At 42.8% G+C, this 18,838-nt stretch overlaps 1 protein-coding gene across 6 annotated transcripts in view; it reads left to right on the forward strand.

The window, feature by feature from the left end:
- WIPF1 (WAS/WASL interacting protein family member 1) overlaps positions 1–18,838 on the forward strand; it is a 76,136-nt gene that overhangs the window by 17,176 nt on the left and 40,122 nt on the right. For 2 of the 6 annotated variants that reach the window (XM_028123690.2, XM_088021631.1), the window contains one exon: positions 7,908–8,015. The exons of 3 other annotated variants lie outside the window; for them this stretch is intronic. The gene's annotated coding sequence lies outside the window, so the exon portion shown is untranslated. Of the gene's footprint in view, positions 1–7,907; positions 8,016–16,745; positions 16,964–18,838 lie in introns of those variants that run through there. One more of the 6 variants, XM_028123674.2, reaches the window with a different exon arrangement.

Here is an 18,838-nt window from a genome sequence, read left to right on the forward strand (position 1 = left end):
TGAAGCACTCAGCCGGAAACAGGAAGATGAACCCTTGGGTGGGGGGGGTGTCAGTGCTCACACACTGTGTAGGATCCTTGTTCTTACGGGGCCATCTCTCGTTTCTAGATGCCTATGATTTGGTATTTCTTTGGGCCAGAAAATAACTGGAAACATGGAACAGAAAGCATTCTATCCCTCATTACCCAATGTGTTTTTTCCAGAGCAGCCCAAAAGGTTATGTTGGGTTTTATGAGCTGCAGAGGACTGCTGACTGGGGCACCACCTAAAGAGACAGTGGCAAAAACGGCAGGTCTTGGAGCTGCCCTTGTGGGCCGGCCTCTGAGCTGAGACAGGATCTCTGCTTCCTGTGCCCAGCTTGAATATGATGGCCAACACTTGAAGACGGAAAAGCATCATTTAAAATATTTTAATTGTCACCACATGTGATCTGGGTACTGAATGTTTTGAACTATAAATCTCAGGACCCAGTTGAAGGTCAACAACTCACAGTTCTGATATTAAAGATCATCACCCTTTCCTGTCTTCTCCCCCTCACAAAAAATGGAAATAAAATAACATAAGTAGGTGTTCTGCTGTGAGGCGAATTTCCTTGAGTGATCAAAAACCAAAGGGCTTTTGGGGGCTTCCTAAACCAATTAGCAATAAAGATGTTCAAATAGCAATACAAAACAGAACTGAAAAAACAATTTAAGACTTCTGATGCATCTAGTGATCTTCTCAACTAAAGTTATTTGAGAATAAAATAAGGATCTTTTTAAGATTTGAGTAGCCGTCATCACCTATTCTCTTGGAAAAGCAGCTGCCTTTACAGAAAACTCCAAATGGTTTTCAAAACCAAATATAATGTGATCTTTGTTGATGGTGTGTCCACTTAATTTGAAGAATATTTTTAAATGCCCAAAAGTTGCAAATTCAATATTGGTCATTTTTGAAGATTGTAGATGAATTTCAGCCCAATGTAGCCCAAGATGTCCTCCTCTCTTAGTTCTGCAAAGAAACCCATGTTAGAGGCCCAGAATTAGCTTCTGATCTACCGGTGGCTTCAGGAAGGGACATGAGACTTGTCATGCCAGCCGAGGTCCAGGGTCCCTCTGTCTCATTGAGAAAGCGGTGCAAAATCCTTTTATAAACGTGTCATTCTGTGTCTGAAGCATTGTGGAGTGGGGTATCTTCTGTAATTCCATCTGACCCCAGGATGGATAACCCTGCCCTTTCATCCCCTTTGGGACAAAACAAAATCACTAGATAATCGCCAACCTTCAGTTTTCCGGCATGTGTGTGCAGCTATGGCCAAGGTAAACTGGTCTCTTGGGTTTATTTTGAGTTGAAATTAGCTGAGCTGTTTGTTTCCTCTGAGCCTTATACAGATGCTTTTTGAACTATCTTTGTGTTTGAGGGATTTTTTTTTTCATGGTATCAGCACACCACTTCCTCCAAGTCATTACTTTGAAATAGTTTTGCAGAGGGAGATATTCCTGCTGGCTATGAGCCTAAGCAAGCAAAGCAATGACTGAGGGGATGGCAGCAAACCTTTACTAGCGAATTTCATGTTTGCGCATGACTTCATGAAACGACTTCTCATCTGCTAAGTTTGGCAGAGAGGGTGGGCGGGCATCTGAGCTTACTAGTAGGAAGCTTCACTTTGTTAATATCAGCCACTGGCTCCCCCATTTGAATGATTCTCAAAGTTTAGGCTAAAAGAATGTCTTCAGATGACCCTTTGGCTGCTCTCTCTTTCTGAGAATTCCATGGAACTCTTCTAAATGTGGGTTTCTACTTAATCTTTGATACTTCCAGATTCTGTGGTCCTGACAAATTTTGGAAAATGCAAGTTTGTGTAAAGCCATTCTTAACTTTCCTTTTATTAGACTTTCAATATTTTTATTAATGAATGACCTTTGAATGTTGATATACAAACATACACAGTGCTTTCACCAGCATGTTTTATAAATATTATTCCCTTTTCCATAAATTCATAAATTTCTTTTATCATGAAGATAGTAATATTTTATAGTATCTCAAAAGTAAATCCTAAACCTTTAAGTACTTTTATATTTATGTTGAAGAAAATAAAAGTAGAGAATTAAAATATATAACCTTTTTAATAACCTTACTAAGTTTACAGTGATTTTTATATTCCCAGATTTATGCTTTAAAAAAGTGGTTTGACTTTTATTAAATTCTGATTTTATGTTTTTTAAAAGTACACTTGCTTTTGGGGGAGTAGGAGGAGGAGTTACATTTAAGGAAAATAACCACTGAGTTGACTTAGTCTTTCATGGATTTTTTTTTTAAAGATTTATTTATTTACTTGAGAGAGAGAGAGCATGGGGGGGGGAGGGTCAGAGGGAGAAGCAGACTCCCTGCCGAGCAGGGAGCCCGATGCGGGACTCGATCCCGGGACTCCAGGATCATGACCTGAGCCGAAGGCAGTCGCTTAACCAACTGAGCCACCCAGGCGCCCCATGGTTTTTTTTTTTTTTAAGATTTATTTGTTTGAGAGAGAGCATGCGAGTGCAAGCAGGGAAGGGGGGGCAGAATTGGGGAGAGGGGCAGAGGGGAAGAGAATCCTCAAGCAGACTTCCCACTGAGCGTAGAGCCCCATGGGCTTGATCTCATGACCCATGAGATATTAAATCAAAAGTCAGATGCTTAACTACTGAGCCATCCAGGCTCGCCGCCCCCCCCCGCCCTCTTTTTTTTTTTTTTTTTCATGGACTTTATTTTGGTAAAAGACCAAATTCTAGCAATGCGGTAATGAGTACCAGTTACTTCCCGGAGTTAATATAGTGTACACTGTCTTTGAGCATTTTAGAATAGAGTCATACTATAATTTAAAACTTTTTTTTAAAGCTGCATTTTAGGGCGCCTGGGTGGCTCAGTTGGTTAAGCGACTGCCTTCGGCTCAGGTCATGATCCTGGAGTCCCGGGATCGAGTCCCACATCAGGCTCCCTGCTCAGCAGGGAGTCTGCTTCTACCTCTGACCCTCTTCCCTCTCGTGCTCTCTGTCTCTCACTCTCTCTCTCTCAAATAAATAAATAAAAATCTTTTAAAAAAAAAGCTGCATTTTAATTTTTAATTTTTTTCAAGATTTTATTTTAAGTAATCTCTACATTCGAACCTACAACCCTGAGATCAAGAATTACATGTTCCACCAACTGAGCTGGCCAGGCACCCCTGAAAAGCTGAATTTTTAAAACTGATGCTACATGTGTCACAGATGGTAATCTTCAGTGAATCCAGAGTAGCACGTATCGCTCTTGTTCTCCATTGATTAAACTTTTACGTGTAGCTTATGCCTTTAAAGATTTTGAGATACTTTATCTTTTTTGTATCTCTCAGCCTTTTTAGAGACTCTCATCTATATTTTCAAGATATGAGAGGGGAGAAAGCAAAAGAAGAAAACCTTATCTCCACATTTGTACAGTCAGAGGTTGAAGAGAATTCAGTAGACACCGCTAGTGGAGAATATTAGAGATGTGCCTCCACAGAGCATTTTGCACCAGGTAGTCTTGGATGGATAGAAAGTTCCGTGTACAGAAGCCTTTGTATTTTAATGAACTTTCACATCGGTCATCTTCATACTGGTTTTCCGTGAATTCCCTGCCGGCAAGAGTTGGATACTCAGAGTGTTTTCTGTGTGGTATTCAGTTTTGCTGAAACCTTGGCTCTTGGCACGACTACCTTTCACATTAGAGTGCCATCATCTTGCAGTGACTGAACTTGGGCATAATGATAGGAATCGTGGTTTTATTTTCTCACTTGCTCAGAGAAATCAGATCTTGCTTCAAGGCCTGTTTTCTCTTGGTTCATTATGTGCCACCTCTGAAAACATTCACAGACCATTACTGTTCTGTTTGCTCCTTAACCACTAGAATAAAGCAGCCGTGAAAATAAGCTCTGCCTTCCATTCCCCGGTTGAGTGAGACCACCCCAAAGGGCTCTTGGGCATCTTCTTAGTGCCCTGAAGAAAAGTCCTGCTCTCTGCAGTGAAGGATTTTGAGATAAGTGGCTTCCCACCCTCCTCCTGGGATATCCATTGGCAGTGAGCCAACGGATTGACAACAACCCTCTCCGGGTGAATGAAAACAAAGCAGTGAGCATAAAATCTATTTACTTATTTCTACTTCTCCTTAACCTTTAGGAGAAACTATTTTTAGGAAGTTTCTGGGGCGTTTTTTCTGAATTTGTGTTCATAGAATCTGGTGATATTTGGAATTGCACAGAAATGCAGAGGTACTCATGAATGAGAATGGGACCAGCACAAATTGAGTGGACCAAAGCCAGGTTTTTGAAATTTGTCCTAAGTAGATTCGAAAACGAGTTGTACAATGATATAAAACAGAGACTCTGAAATTACTAGTTCTCAATTTTTCTCAATTGTCAAACAGGGTAAATTCTTCATTCTCACATTGCATTGAATTATCCCTCTGTAAACAAAAAGCCACTCTACCTGCTCTGTTTCCTCCTTTACCAAGTAGCACTAACAGAGGACAAGTTTAGCTCATTTAGTAATAGTAATGATAGCTGACATTGTTGAGTGGTTAGTATGGTCCAGGCATGTTACCCCGGAGTGGCTGCCTTTCTCACTTAGATGCATCAACCATCTTCCAAGTCCAGCAGAGGGAACTGTAGGAAGTGAGGAAGAGCCTTTGACTTGGGAAGACCCAATGGGAAGGAGGCCAGAGGAGGTCAGGTGAGCCCGGGTCCTCAGGTGAATCATCAAATCGAGAACGGTAGTTACTTTGAACGACCTCTGCTCAGAAGTTGTTTTTGTCACCAAGTTTTTAATCATTGAAAAAAAATTCTATATTAGATTTTACTTCTTCCAAAATATTTGCTTAATGGTTAGTGAAGACAGTGAAGATAAAGGAAGCTTAGAGACTCATTGGGTCAGCCTACATTACTCCTTAGTTCTTAGGAACTTTAGTCTTGTGAAAGATGGGATGAGGCGACTCAGGGTCCTGAGGATTGTTTTCTGTACTCAGACTTTAGAGGTTCACACATGGGTGCACGTGTATAATAACCATCAGGGCATTCCTACTTCTGCCTTTGAGGCAGGAAGAACTCCAGTAAGATGGGCCCAGACGTCATGCACACTCCTTCTGACGTGGGATGGAGACATTTCTTGAAGTGGTGAAAATTCTCGCAGGCCGTGAAAACTTAGCCCCTGTTGCCTTCTCAAAGAATTCTTTTGTAAGTGTGTATCCGTCGGGAACAGAGGCCGTCCTTGATTTATGAAATTTGCTTTATCAGTGCACAGAAATAATCACTGCTTATCCATCCTGTCCCCCAAGGATTACAGATTTTTATTTTGTCTATGAAAAGTCATGGAGAGTTGAGTAATCTTTAGGTTCAGAAGTGGAAGAAATAAGGAGAAGACTAAAATCTTGTGATCAAAAAAATCCAGATAATAGCCAATCAGTGAAGAAGGGTATAGTAATAATGGAGAAGACAGTAAATATATGAAGCACTCTGAGCCAGGCTCACTAATAATAAAAGAAATGAAAATCAAAACTGTCCATACATACAATTTTCATCTATCAAATTGGCAAAGATTTTGAAAAGTGATAATAATAGCAAATGTTGAAAAGAAATGAAGTAGGTACTAATGAGAGAAGAAATGCTACCACTTTGAGGAAATACTTTAACAATATGTATCAAGATCACTGGAAGAATAAACTTCATATCTTCCATCCTAGTAATTGTACTCTAGTATATGTATCCGGAGGAAATAATCTGAAATGACCACAGATCTTTAGATACAAGTCTATTAACGTGGTAGGATTTGTAATACTGAAATTGGATGCAGTTTAAATGTTTAACAATGAAAAATAGTTACGTGGGTAATAGACCACACATAAAATGAAATATTCAACTCTTAAAATTGCATTAGGAGAATATTTAACAATATGAGGAAATGTAAAAAAAAAAAGAAATAAAACTGCATATATACCATATGATCCCATTTTAGATACCTACACAGAGAAGAAGAAAAGACTGGAAGGAAATTCCAAAATGCTAACTGGTTTTCTCTGAGTACTAATGGGTCATTTAAAAAACTATTTATATTTTCTAAACATTTCCACGTATGACTTTAATAAGGAAAAAGATATACTGAAGTGAAGGAAGGAAACTATAAACCATAGGAGAAACTTAAGGAAGTTATCCCCAGACAATGGGACTCTGCTATAGTCTCTCCCTCCAGCCCAGTGTATTCTTTTATCTCAATACAAAGTCCACTAATTCAACATCATTTGGGTTAACAACTACTCTTTCTTTCAAAACAACCTGATTTCCTCCTTCCGTGTTGGTGAGATCATCTTATCCTGGGGAAGGGAATTATGACCTTGGGATAGGAGCCGCTCAGGGTCCTGTGTGGGGTCAAGGGAAATCGCAGGGCCGCCAAGGGGAAGGGAATAGAAGCAGAGGCCGGAGCACCCCGGAGTAATGAGCCCCTCGCGCCACCACCCCCCCATCTCTGAGTCCTTTCCTTTGAAGACTTGGACCTGAAGATACAGTTTAGTCACCTTATGAATTAAATAGACTTATATGGGCTGGCCTGGCAGCATACCCTCATGTTTGTATGGAAATGGTTCTCAAATCAAAATGCCTCCCCGCCCCACAAGGACCTCTGTGCATTTACATTGGAGTCAGCCAAAATGAACACCCACACTGCACAATACGGAGGATAAATCGTATCATCAATTCAGATAGGAGTGTAAAACTCCGGGAGAGCGGAGAGTTTTGTCTGTGGTGGTGGAATGACTGCTGTGACATGATGGCCTAGCATGGCCCTGCTCACTAGTTAGCCATGTAGTCAGAGACACACAGATAGGCTAAGCTGATAAAAAGATCATAGAAAATATTTTTATTTCTAGAAAGCAATTCACTATTTTTGGCTGAAGCAGATTGGCTGAGAGGCTGAGTGGGCCAGGTCGAGGGTAGGCAAGGCATCGATGGCAGAGGGTCAAGTTGGAGAAGCTTTCCTGGAGGAAGATAACCATGGAGACCGGGGGAGGCGGTGCTCGGGACCGCAGGTGCTGTCGGCCTGCATGGAGGTTATGCTAGCAGCTTATTCTTGACCTTAGCCACGGTCCCCAGACAACTACTTATTTGCCTTGTCTAGGACACAACTGCTTCCCAAAAGCCAAGAGTAACGCCCGGCCTGGGATCTGTTTAATTGTTTAGTTTTATTTTATTTTTTTATTTTTTATTTTTTTAATGGTGGTCAGGGGAAAGGTGGGGAGGCCATTGAGCTTTGTTTTTTTTTTTTTTTTTTTTAATTCTGTCCATTTATCTTCCTGAGGGTATCCTACAAACTAAACCACATGTGGTTCTTATACCTCAAATCTTTGTGGCTTGGTATTCCCAAACTAGTCAGTATTTATTTTTATTATTAAAGAACAATTGACGTGCATTATTGTATTAATTTCAGGTGTACGAGTCAATATTTAAATGTAGTCATGGGGTTGCTTTTTTACATAAGCCACTAACTCATCATACTGTCAGAATGGTTCTGAAGCAGAATAAAATGGTCCAAGGCTGAATTAAGCAGCTTCCATGAAGCAGGGGAAGGAGTCATTTAGTCAGCAGTGAGCAAACAGAACAAAACCAAAAACTCATGCCCTTTCCTGGGATCCTGTGGCCCTGCACCCATATCTGGAGTTGAGGGAACTACCTACATGCCCTTGGTCCAGGAGGAGTCACCTGCCATTGTCTTTCCTATGTCCTGGTAGGGTAGCCATCCCATCAGAGACAACCTGGAAGTGTTTTTCCAACAGTCTGTTTTCCCAGGCATTTGGAGAATCCAGAGCAGCCAAATGGGAGGCAGAAAGTTCTTGAGAGTAGCAGAATCCCCTGGGAATCTGGGGTCATTGAAGTAGAATAAATTCTGTTTCAGTCAAGCTGCTGAGAGAAGCAGGGTCTGCTAAGGAACAGGAGAAAGAAAGCACCGCGAATCTGTGACCTGTTTGGAAAGAAAGTGCAAGATTCCCTCCCAGGATTGTAGGTGAGTGGCTGTGGTCCCCAGGGCTCCATTCTCCCTCTCCCGGGCTAGATGAGCAGAGACATCTAGCGATGGCTCTCAGCCTTGTCTGGCCCTGCACCCACTCTTTTCCAGTGCCCACTTCACAAACTTCAGTGAAACTCCCTCAATGAAGTAATCTAACTTTACACGTAATTTCCCCCCAAATCTGTATAATCTTTGTCTGTAATTAAAAGAAGAAATAGGGCACCTGGGTGGCTCAGTTGGTTAAGTGTGTGACTCTTGGTTTTGGCTCAGATCACGATCTCAGGGTCATGGGATCGAGCCCCGCATCAGTTAAGGCTCCCTGCTGGGCATGGATCCTGCTTAAAATTCTTGCCCTCGGCCTCTGCCCCTCCCCCCTAAGAAAAAGAGAGAGAGGAATAAAAGGAACATAATTTACTATAAAATAGCTTCAATTTAGGGGCGCCTGAGTGGCTCAGTCGTTAAGCGTCTGCCTTCGGCTCAGGTCATGATCCCAGGGTCCTGGGATCGAGCCCCGCATCGGCCTCCCTGCTCCGCGGGAAGCCTGCTTCTCCCTCTCCCACTCCCCCTGCTTGTGTTCCCTCTCTCGCTGTGTCTCTCTCTGTCAAATAAATAAAATCTTTAAAAACAAAAACCAAACTTCAATTTGTAAGTGATTAGCTACAACTCATTAGCAAACAGAATGAAGTAATTGGCTGAGTCTTTGCATCTCCACCTATAAGCACCGTGAATGGGCAGGTGCACGTTCACACCAACTTCGGTAAGAGGGTACTGCATACCTGGGGTGGCGGTGTCTTTGGGCACATGATCTTCTGGAAGGGGTGAACAACTGTTAGTAGAAATCTGAGCAAAACATAGTATTTCATTTATAGGACAGTTGCATTATTGGAAAATTCAGGGCCTCATACAACAGTGTAATAATTACTTTGAGTTTATATTTAAAATGGAGCCAAGGTCTAGGATCAGATAACTACCAACGGTTTTTTTCCCTACATCAATCTCTTAACAGGACCTTTGAACATCACGTGGGACAGATCTTTACTGAGTGGGCCAGTCAGGTACACTGCAGGCTGTCTAGCATCTCTGGTCCCTGGGTCTGAATCCTAGGAGGGCCCCCACTGTTGTGACACCCACAAATGCCCCCGTTTCCTGTCCACATGCAGAGTGGTCGGGCCTGCCTCTTCCAAGCAGCAGCTGCACCAGCCAGGTCTGGTTTCCGTGCAGTCAGGGGTCCCAGGGGAAGTCTCAGGTCACTGAGCCCTTCCTGCAGTGTTCAGGTGGGTGACGTCCGGCCCAAAGGTGCAGAGCTGTATATAGACTCTTCTGTGGAAGGACTCTCCTGTCCTCATGGTTTCTGTCCTCCAGTGAGAGACACCCGGGTAACCATATAGAGAAGTCTGAATGAGGAACAATATCGCTATTGTCCCTACCCCAGAAATAATTGTAAAGGCCCCGTCCTGGGCTTTGTACCTAAGGATTAGCAACGAAAAGGAACACACAGCTATCCTTATGCCAGTGCTTTCTCCCTAGGTGTGTGCCCAAGTGGATACGCAGCAGGATGTGAAAATGGGGGTTTCCACCAGTTTTCCCCTTGAGTTGAAAGAAACTTCTCTCTGTATTTCACATGGGTTTTCCCCTGGGGGCAACTTGCATTGGATGTTGGTGACCAACTGGGAAATTTTTGCATTTTAATTAAATTACCTAAGACAAGGCAGTGGTTTCAAAGGAAACATGAAAGGTCTTTCCACATATAATCAGCATTTGTCCCTCGAAGACATGAAGTTAGTGATGTTCCGATGTCAGCATTGGTTGTTGTTTGTTGTTTGCTGAGTATACAACTCCATACAGATGGTCTGTATGGAGAAACAGGGCTCTCCTTCAGGTGCTCAGAACCCAGTGTGCCGGACAGCCGGTCCTCAGGGAGAAAATACAAATTGGTTGAATATGAATTTGTGAACCCAGTATGGGACTGTTCTTGCTGGGTAGTCATGGGGTCGCTTTCTTCCCACTGTGAATGTGGGTCTCCCTTTCTCTTTCCAAGCAAGTCACCTCATCATTTCCTGACTTAAGGGGCCGTGTCATATCCCTGACACTGGCTAAGAAGCCTGCTTGAGAAAGAGTTGTTACATGTGTTGGCAGGTCCCCACGTTGTCATTCTAAATGGCTGTCCTGTGTCAACAGCTGTCAGGAGAAGAGCCTTCCTGGGTCCTTTTGGAGGAAGAACCCAGCATGTACCTCCTCCACCCTGGCACCACCCCCCCGCCCCCCCACCTAGAGCCAGGTGTGTGGCAGCCTACTCCCAACCTCAGGTTAAAGGAAGGATGAAACTCAACTTGGAGTTAGAAGCTTTTAAAGTCCATTTACAACTATTTCTCAAGCCCCGGGGCTATGTCAGACACTGCTCTGAAGCAGCTGGCGGACAGCAGTGAGCAAGGCAAACTCTGCCCTTGCCGGGCTCCTCCCGTAGACCAAGCACAGAGAGCGCGGAATGTGAACGAGTGAGGGGAGCGAGCCATAACACCAGGAGAAAGCTGTCCTCACAAACACGCCAGGACCAAGGGGTGGGCCAGGGGCCAGGGGTGAGGCGTGAGGAGAAGCGGTGCAGGAAGTAGATCAGAGGGAGACTGTCAGATCCCACGGGGCCTTGCTAGTCCCTGCAAGGACTTTAGATTTTACTCGCTGAACACTGGAAGGCCTCCGAAGCTTTTGAGTCTGTGAATCCTTTCTGAACCCCTAGGTTGAAGGTATTATATACCATTTACCTTGGCTGAGGATTCAAGTCTGGTGCTAGGATTGTCAGCATTACAACTCGGAAGGAGAAGCCAATTTGGGCTCTTTAATTCTACTGGCCCCAAACCCAAAACTACCTAGCCAATGCCCTGTTTTAAGAGATGGCTCCAAGCAGGACAAAGTCTTCCTAGCCCTGAAGCTGTAGTCCAGCGACTCCCCCAGGACTGCGGTTATGTGTGAAGTGTCATCTGTATATCCTGCCAGGGGAGAGGATGAGTTAGGCCGGGCTCCTTCTCAGCAGGCCACGCCATCCAGAGTTGTATTGTCTGGTATGGTAGAGGCTCTTGGGCACTTCAGATGTTGCCAGTAGTAAAATGCATACTTATTTTTGAAGACTCAGTGTGAAGAAAAGAATGCAAAATGCCTCCTGAATACCTTTTTATTGTGAGTACATGGTGTAATGATATTTTTGAAATAGGGTGTTAAATAAAATACAGTACTATAATTTCACTTTTTAAGCTCTTTATAATGTAGCTAGTAGCAAATCTAGAACTGTACTCAAGGCTTCTGTATAGTTTGACATCCAGCATACAACGGTAGATGGAGAACGATAGAGGAATTTTGTGATTAAACTCACATTTGGAGGAGAGAATGAGTCTCAGTCGCCAGTCTCTAGTATATTTTATAATGCACTGAATGGGTCTTTGGAGAGACAGTGGGGTATCAGGCTTCTCCTGTATTCCAAACGTATTTCCTGATGTGGTTCTTACGTTTTGGCCCTACTTTATCTAATGTTAGCATAGCATAGAAATTTTGACTTTTCCAAACCACAGGGTTCCAGATTATTTGACTCTCCGCCATCTTGGTGGCAGATCACTGGCGAAAAAGGCTTCTAATAGAAAGCTGTAATTTTTTTTCTCTCTGTGCTTCCAGCCAGTTTCAGTCTAAATTACCTCTTTTCTGTAGTTCTTACTGAAGGCTGCAAGAACTAGCCAACACATGCCAACATTCTGACTGTTTCCTCCAGATCCTTTAATGGTGCACCATCCTAGGCTCACGGACTTAGGAGGCCAAGGATTCAGTAGGTGGCAGCATAAGCCTCAGTGTGACCATCATGTAACAAGGATGCCAGTGTCCTAGCCCAGCAGAGCCTGCACTAGCCTTCACTGGACTTTAAATCAGTCACTTCTGCATTTTAGGGTTAGTCACATTCAACACTCACTTCTTTTTTTTTTAAAGATTTTATTTATTTATTTGACAGAGACACAGCGAGAGAGGGAACACAAGCAGGGGGAGTGGGAGAGGGAGAAGCAGGCTTCCCGCGGAGCAGGGAACCCGATGCGGGGCTCGATCCCAGGACCCTGGGACCATGACCTGAGCCAAAAGCAGATGCCTAACGACTGAGCCACTCAGGCGCCCCAACACTCACTTCTGGTACCAATTTCTATGTCACAAGGATGTTTGTATTGCCAATGATAGAAAACCTGATTATGCCAGTTCAAGCAAAATAGAGAATTTGTTTGTTAATGTAAAATAAACGTCCAGGAATAGGGCTAGCTTCGGGTACAGATGGATTCAGCCAACAAGATCAGTAGCTGGTTTTTCTCCATCACTCCCCCTTCCGATTCCCTACTTTGTTGGTTTCAGTTTCAGACCCCATGTGGTCAAAGGATGAGTGTGGCCATTTCAGCCCCCATATCCTCACAGATCCCAGTCCAGCCCATCTGGCAGAAATGTCCTTGCCTCAGGCCACAAATTCCCTTGGTTCTAATGAGTTCACAGGCCATCGCTCAAAAAGTCTTTAGGGCCAAATGAATGCAAGGCTCTGATTAGCTGGCCCTGAATCACATGCTCTTCCTGTATTTGCAGTGGGAACAAAAGCCTCTGGACCCACAGGTCTGAGAGTGACGGAGAGATGGGTCTCCAAACGGAAATTGAAGGACATAGTTATAAGTAGGATGAATTAGTGCTGAGCTGCCAAAACAAATGGAAATATAGTGCCGATTTTTCCCCAAGTAGGATTATACCAATTTATACTAACCTGGCATTGAATAGTACAGACTTGTTTTCAATTTCTCTGTGTTGCTGAGATTTTTTTTTTTTTTTTTTGAGAGAGAGAGGAGAGAAAAAGAGAGGGAGCGCACAAGCAGAGGGGCAGAGGGAGAGAGAGAATTCCAAGCAGTTCCCACCCAGTGCATAGCCAGATGCAGGGCTCGATCCCATAACTCCAAGACCATGACCTGAGCTGAAATCAAGAGTCGGCCGCCCAACTGACTGAGCCACCCGGGAGCCCCTTTCTGAAATTATTTTTAAATGACCCAACCTCTCTGTAACTGTACTGATTATTTTGGGGGGAAGAGGGACATTACTTTGTTTCTGCTCCTTTAAATCATATAATTCCCATATTTTAACGTTTTGAAAGTAGATTTCCTCATACAATAAATGCGTGTATTTAATCGGGTATGGTTTCTCTTTCCCCCTAAAAAGCTTTAAGGGCGGCATTTTACTATTGAGGAAGGTGTGTCAGAATTGAGAAAACCCTATTCTAAAACATCTTTCGACTACCAGGGCAAAAACCATGCTCTTACAGTTAGTTATGGAAACACAACTTGGAAAACCAGAATTATAAGTGAACAAATCTTCTCTTATGTTATACATGTTGATTCAGTCAGCGTTGATTGGGGGTCACCACAGGAAGGTTGTAGGCTGTGATCCTTTACCACTTTTCCCAGACTGGTGAGAACTGTGCTCTTGTTTTATAATCTGTCTGCTCTTGGTTTTGTATTTCTGTACATTAATATGGAGGATTCCTCACCTGATTGGTCCAAGAGCTTACTGATTATTGTTTTACTCTACCATTAAGCTCAGATTGGTCTGCCAAGCCCGCTGTGGGCTCATGGGCTTCCCTGCTGATCTGTGCCATCCTTCCTCTGGAAAAATTCCTTTTAACTTAAATTTTCCTGGGAAGAGGTTTCAAGTCTAGCCTTGGCATTCCTTATTCACTATTTGAGAGGAAACAATTTTTTTTAAAGATTTTATTTATTGGGGCGCCTGGGTGGCTCAGTCGTTAAGCGTCTGCTTTCGGCTCAGTTCATAGTCCCAGGGTCCTGGGATCGAGCCCCGCATCGGGCTCCCTGCTCAGCGGGAAGCCTGCTTCTCCCTCTCCCACTCCCCTGCTTGTGTTCCCTCTCTTGCTGTGTCTCTGCCTGTAAAATAAATAAATAAATAATCTTAAAAAAAAAAAAAAGATTTTATTTATTTATTTATTTTGGGGGACATGTAAGCAGGAGGAGGGGCAGAAGGGGAGAGAGAGAGAGCATCTCAAGCAGACTCCTGGCTGAGCGCAGAGCCCAACATGGGGCTCGAGCTCATGACCCTGAGATCAGGACCCGAGCTGATACCAAGAGCCAGAAGCTTAACTAACTGAGCCACCCAGGCACCCCAAGAGGAAACAGTCTTAAGGTCTTTTTTTTTTTTTTTAAGATTTTATTTATTTATTTGACAGAGAGAGACAGTGAGAGAAGGAACACAAGCAAAGGGGGTGGGAGAGGGAGAAGCAGGGAGCCTGATGTGGGGCTTGATCCCAGGACCCTGGGATCATGACCTGAGCCGAAGGCAAATGCCCAACGACTGAGCCCCCCAGACGCCCCCAGTCTTAAGGTCTTAAGGGGATGTTATATTATGGAAGAAGTTTTAGGAGGTATGATTTTCTTTTTCTCATTCAACATGAATGAAAACGAAATTTGAGCACCTACCGAGAGTGTCAGAGGCGGTTCTAGATGCTGAAACGACAGCAGGAAGGAAGGTCCCCATCCTCATGGAGCTTGAATTTTAGTGGGGACATGCAAGTACACGAACCATTAAATTGATGAAAAGAATGTCAAGTGGTGACACGTGCTGTGTGTAAACAAGAACAGGCCCAGAGATGGGACACGAGGAGGGGCATTTTTGCTGACAGCTGAGGAATGAGAAAACCAGAAGATGAGTGTGCTGGGGGGAGGTCTTACGAGTCTAAGGCCCCGAGATGCAAATGAGCTGGATGAATTTAAGGAACAGAAAGAGCTGGAAGGTAAATTAACAAGAAGGGATGTTACTTGAGATGAGGTCAGAGGGCTAGGGCGGGGCCAGATATGGGTTCTTGCGGGCTCCTGGCCGAGTTTGGACTTTTTAAGTGGAATGAGAAACCACTGGAGGATTTTAAGCAAGGGAGGAATGTTATCTGACTTATATCCTATGGTGGCTAGTAGACACCTCATAAATGTGTCCAAAGTTGGCTGTATTTATACTTTTTCATTAAAGATGAAAATAGAACCAAACTCTAGACAACTGCTCCCTTGTGTGTCTTCGGGGCTGCAGCCTACTAAGTGATTCTACCTCCTAACTGAGCCATCCCTGATGGAGGGGACTGACGTGAACTGTATGTGTACTGCATGGTGAGGGTGTATTTGTGTGCGTGCATGTATATGCAGTGCCCTACTGAGAGAGCTTCAAAATAATTCTGAAAATGCATCCTATTGCCCATGTTCCCTTTTTAGACCTAACTAGAGTTAGACTTCTCAAAGGTTCACTCAGGCATTCACTTGGTAGTTGATCAAGTTTTCTGTTTTCCTGAGGTTAGTGGAGGGGGAAGGAGATGCTAGCCGCAGGCCTCCACCTCTGTCGGGTGCCCCACACCTGCACGTCAGATGGCAGGACTCTCCATTCCTAATCCTTCAGTGCTCTACTTCCAGGAATTTTGCCATGGTCCCGCGTCATAAAATTCTACTCATGCAGCTAGATTTATATCTCAAGAACTTAGAGTCTGGAGGAGCCGTAGACATCAACTATCCCAGTACTCCTCAGTAGGAGTACTGTTGGTATTTTGGGTGAGACTATCCAAAGCATCCTAGGAAAAGCCACATTCCTGGTTCCACCCCTGCATCCTACAGAGCCCCCCATCCAACCCACCGCTTCTCACCCCAACTACAAATGAGTCCACGCAGTTCCAGTGAATTGAGAACTACTGGTCTACCCGGTCCTGTCATTTTACAGGGAAGGGGGAATAGTAGGCAATTTGTGGGCTCTTCACGCCTTTTCCTTCTGAACCCAGCACAGTCAGGACCCAGAGTTCTAATTTTACAATGAAGTTAGTTTTTGAAACTTGCCTCTGTTTTTCATTCTTTTGACTGATAACTTTTTTGTTCTCAGAGTTTTTCTTCTGATCTAGATGCTATGCGTTGCAAATACAAGTCTGAACCTTTCAGATGGCTCAGGAGAAAATGATGAGCATTTTCAGAATATTTGTGCATCACTCAAGGTTTTGTACATGTAGTCAACATTGCCTCTCCACTTCTTAGGGTCTTTTAATAATGAGAAATCTGCCTTTCCTCCTTCTGCACTCATTATCTCTTGTGCTTTTATCAAGCATCTTCTGGGAGAGTTATTGTTATCTCGTTAAGTATGGAGGACAGAAACAAAACATTCTGACACAGAAAGCTCTGGATCTTCACAGGACTTAAGCTGTGGATCATTTATCCTGACTTGGGCACCAAGCTCACGTTTCAAAACATTTGCCTTCATACACTTGACCAACTCTCTTCACCTGCATCTGTGACTTTCTCTCTGCACACTTGAATGCTCTGTAGATGAGGAAGAATCATTACCCTAATTATTGGTGTAGCTGAGAGCTTTTAGTGCCTGGTGACTCTTTTCCTTAATACTAAATGGTATAGTCAATATTGAGAGTGATACTTTCAAGCCGCATTTTCCTGAAGGAATCTCAGGCTCTGTGAATAATTATTTCTGTGCAGGTATCTAGAATAATGTTGGCCTGCCAGCTGGATGGACATCCTGATCGCCTCTTGTCACTGTACCATACAGATATGTTACACCTTGTGGAAAAGGGAAACATTTAATTTTTTTAATTTAGGGTTTTTTTTCTCTTGCTTGCTTCTTAAGTAAAGCCAATCTAGTTTCTTTTTCTGCAGCAAAGGAGGAAGGAACAAACAACAAATTAATCAGACAGGAAGTGAATAACCGCAGAAAGACGTCTGCCTCTGACTCAGTATGTCACATTTAATAAGAGGCCAGAGCTTGTCCAAAATGGCTGTCCAAAAACGACCCCACACTTGGGTTGGAAGATGATGCCTTTTTCAAGGACGGTTTTCTCTCTGGGCTCACATCTTGCTTGTCTGTCTACCTGTGTCCCCGGTCATGCCTTCCTACGATGTTCTTTAATGGTAAGAAAAGTTATATTCAAACTAAATGTGTTTCCTTTATCAGCTAGAGGGAAGACTGAAATGGCTTTTAATGGGCCATAGTATGTTGAGATAGTTTGATTTTTCAGTAGAAGACCATGTAATCTATTCCTGTTGTAGAGAATGCTAGTTTCACACTGTGGTGATTGTGGGCAATTCATAACTTGTGTATTGTACCAAAAAGTAAGCAAGATTTTCAGTAGAATTTTTCCTGACTACTGGACAAGTTTGGATCCACAGGAATTTTTTTTTCCCCATTTAAAATGTTTTTTTTTTCTGTAAGTATAGCCTTTCAATGTGTGGTACAGTTGTCCACGCACTGCTTTTGAACTGTTGCTTTGGCGAGTAGCAGTAAATACTTTTAAAGTAAAGGGAGTCATTAGAAACTTCAAAGGAAAGTACCATTTCTGTTGCTACAGATACGTCACTTAAATTCAAATCCCAAATTAAACCATTTCTAGACAGAGTATTTTAGGAAGAAGACAGTCTGTCTTTAGAATCTTTCTATTCAACCCCCTAACAGTGCAGTGCATAGCTACTTCTGCTAGTCAAATTCTGTAGCATTTGTGATAACTATTTACAGCTAATATGATTAACATTTTGTCATAAAATATTGTAACTTAAAATTTTCAAGCAATGTACTGAGACCTACAGATTAGGATTAAGGAAAGTTTTTTGTATCAAAAAAATTTTTTTTGCCTCCAGGGCAGGAAGAAGTGACTTGACATATTCCTTTTTCCCCATGGAGAAATATAAAATACAGCTTTAAAATATTAAGAGGGCACATACAAATTTAGTCAATAAGTATAAGTTCTTTTAAATAATTCAGTGGTATAAGTAGTGTATATGGTAGAAAATGGAGAAGTGGTAAAATGGAGGAAAGGCTTCAGGAAGATTCTGATTAAGGAAAGTAGAACAGCTTGGTAGAAAGACAGATGAGTGAAAAGGCAAGAGAGAGAGTAAGTGCATAGCGAGAGGAAGGTGAGAGGCTGGGAAAGGCAGGAGGTCAGTCGGTGTGGAAGCCATGTCCTTCCTCGTGATTGGAATTGTGGGTCTTAAGTATTTCCCATTAACTTCATAAAGTTGTGTTGCTTCTGAACTGGAACTTCATCTAGTCAAAACTCTTTCTCTTATAGTCTAAAGAGGTTTAAATGATTTATTTAGAATCACAGTCAGGTTTTCACTGTTCTTTGAAAAGTTCAGACACGACTTAATTGTTCATAGCTCCTGAACTGCTCTAATATTTAAACTTTTAAGGATTATACAGATGCCAAATAAACTGCAATATTCAGAGAACTCCCCATGATAAAAATGATTCCCTGGGGTCTAGCAGCAGTTTCACCCTGCTCATTGATGACATTAGATTCTAGATCTGGCCTGTGGGCTAGAAGTTGCCCAACCTGTGCTAAAATGTAAGAGGAAGTGAGCTCCCTAATTTCTGGACCTTTCAAGCTTTTCTGCCCTTTTGGAGTCTGATTAACATTTCATGAACATGTCATTTACTTTGTAAGTTTCTAACTGTTTAAATTGTGGGACATTTCTGCTTTAAGGTTGGACTCACTTTTGTTTATCCAAACTGCCATACATTTACGTCTTGTTGAAAAGAGCATTTCCCTTGAAATATCATAAATACCTCTGTCTGTATTTTGCAACCCTCACTCCTGAAAATTAAACTGAAAAAAATATACTAGAATAAAGAATGCCTTAATTAGTATGCTTTAAAATGCACTTTATACACATCTCCCTTCACCATTCATCTGTAATACGGAGGTTTGCATGGGTGTGTACGTGTGGGCCAGGGTTTAAATCAACTTATGGTTTCTTTCTCTTGACTAAATAGCAGGGAAAGACAATAAC

The sequence above is a fragment of the Eumetopias jubatus genome, unplaced genomic scaffold (assembly GCF_037043125.1).
Source record: "Eumetopias jubatus isolate StellerSeaLion01/CBP00866 unplaced genomic scaffold, mEumJub1_p1.0 scaffold_3, whole genome shotgun sequence".
In the NCBI taxonomy this organism is placed as follows: domain Eukaryota; kingdom Metazoa; phylum Chordata; class Mammalia; order Carnivora; family Otariidae; genus Eumetopias; species Eumetopias jubatus.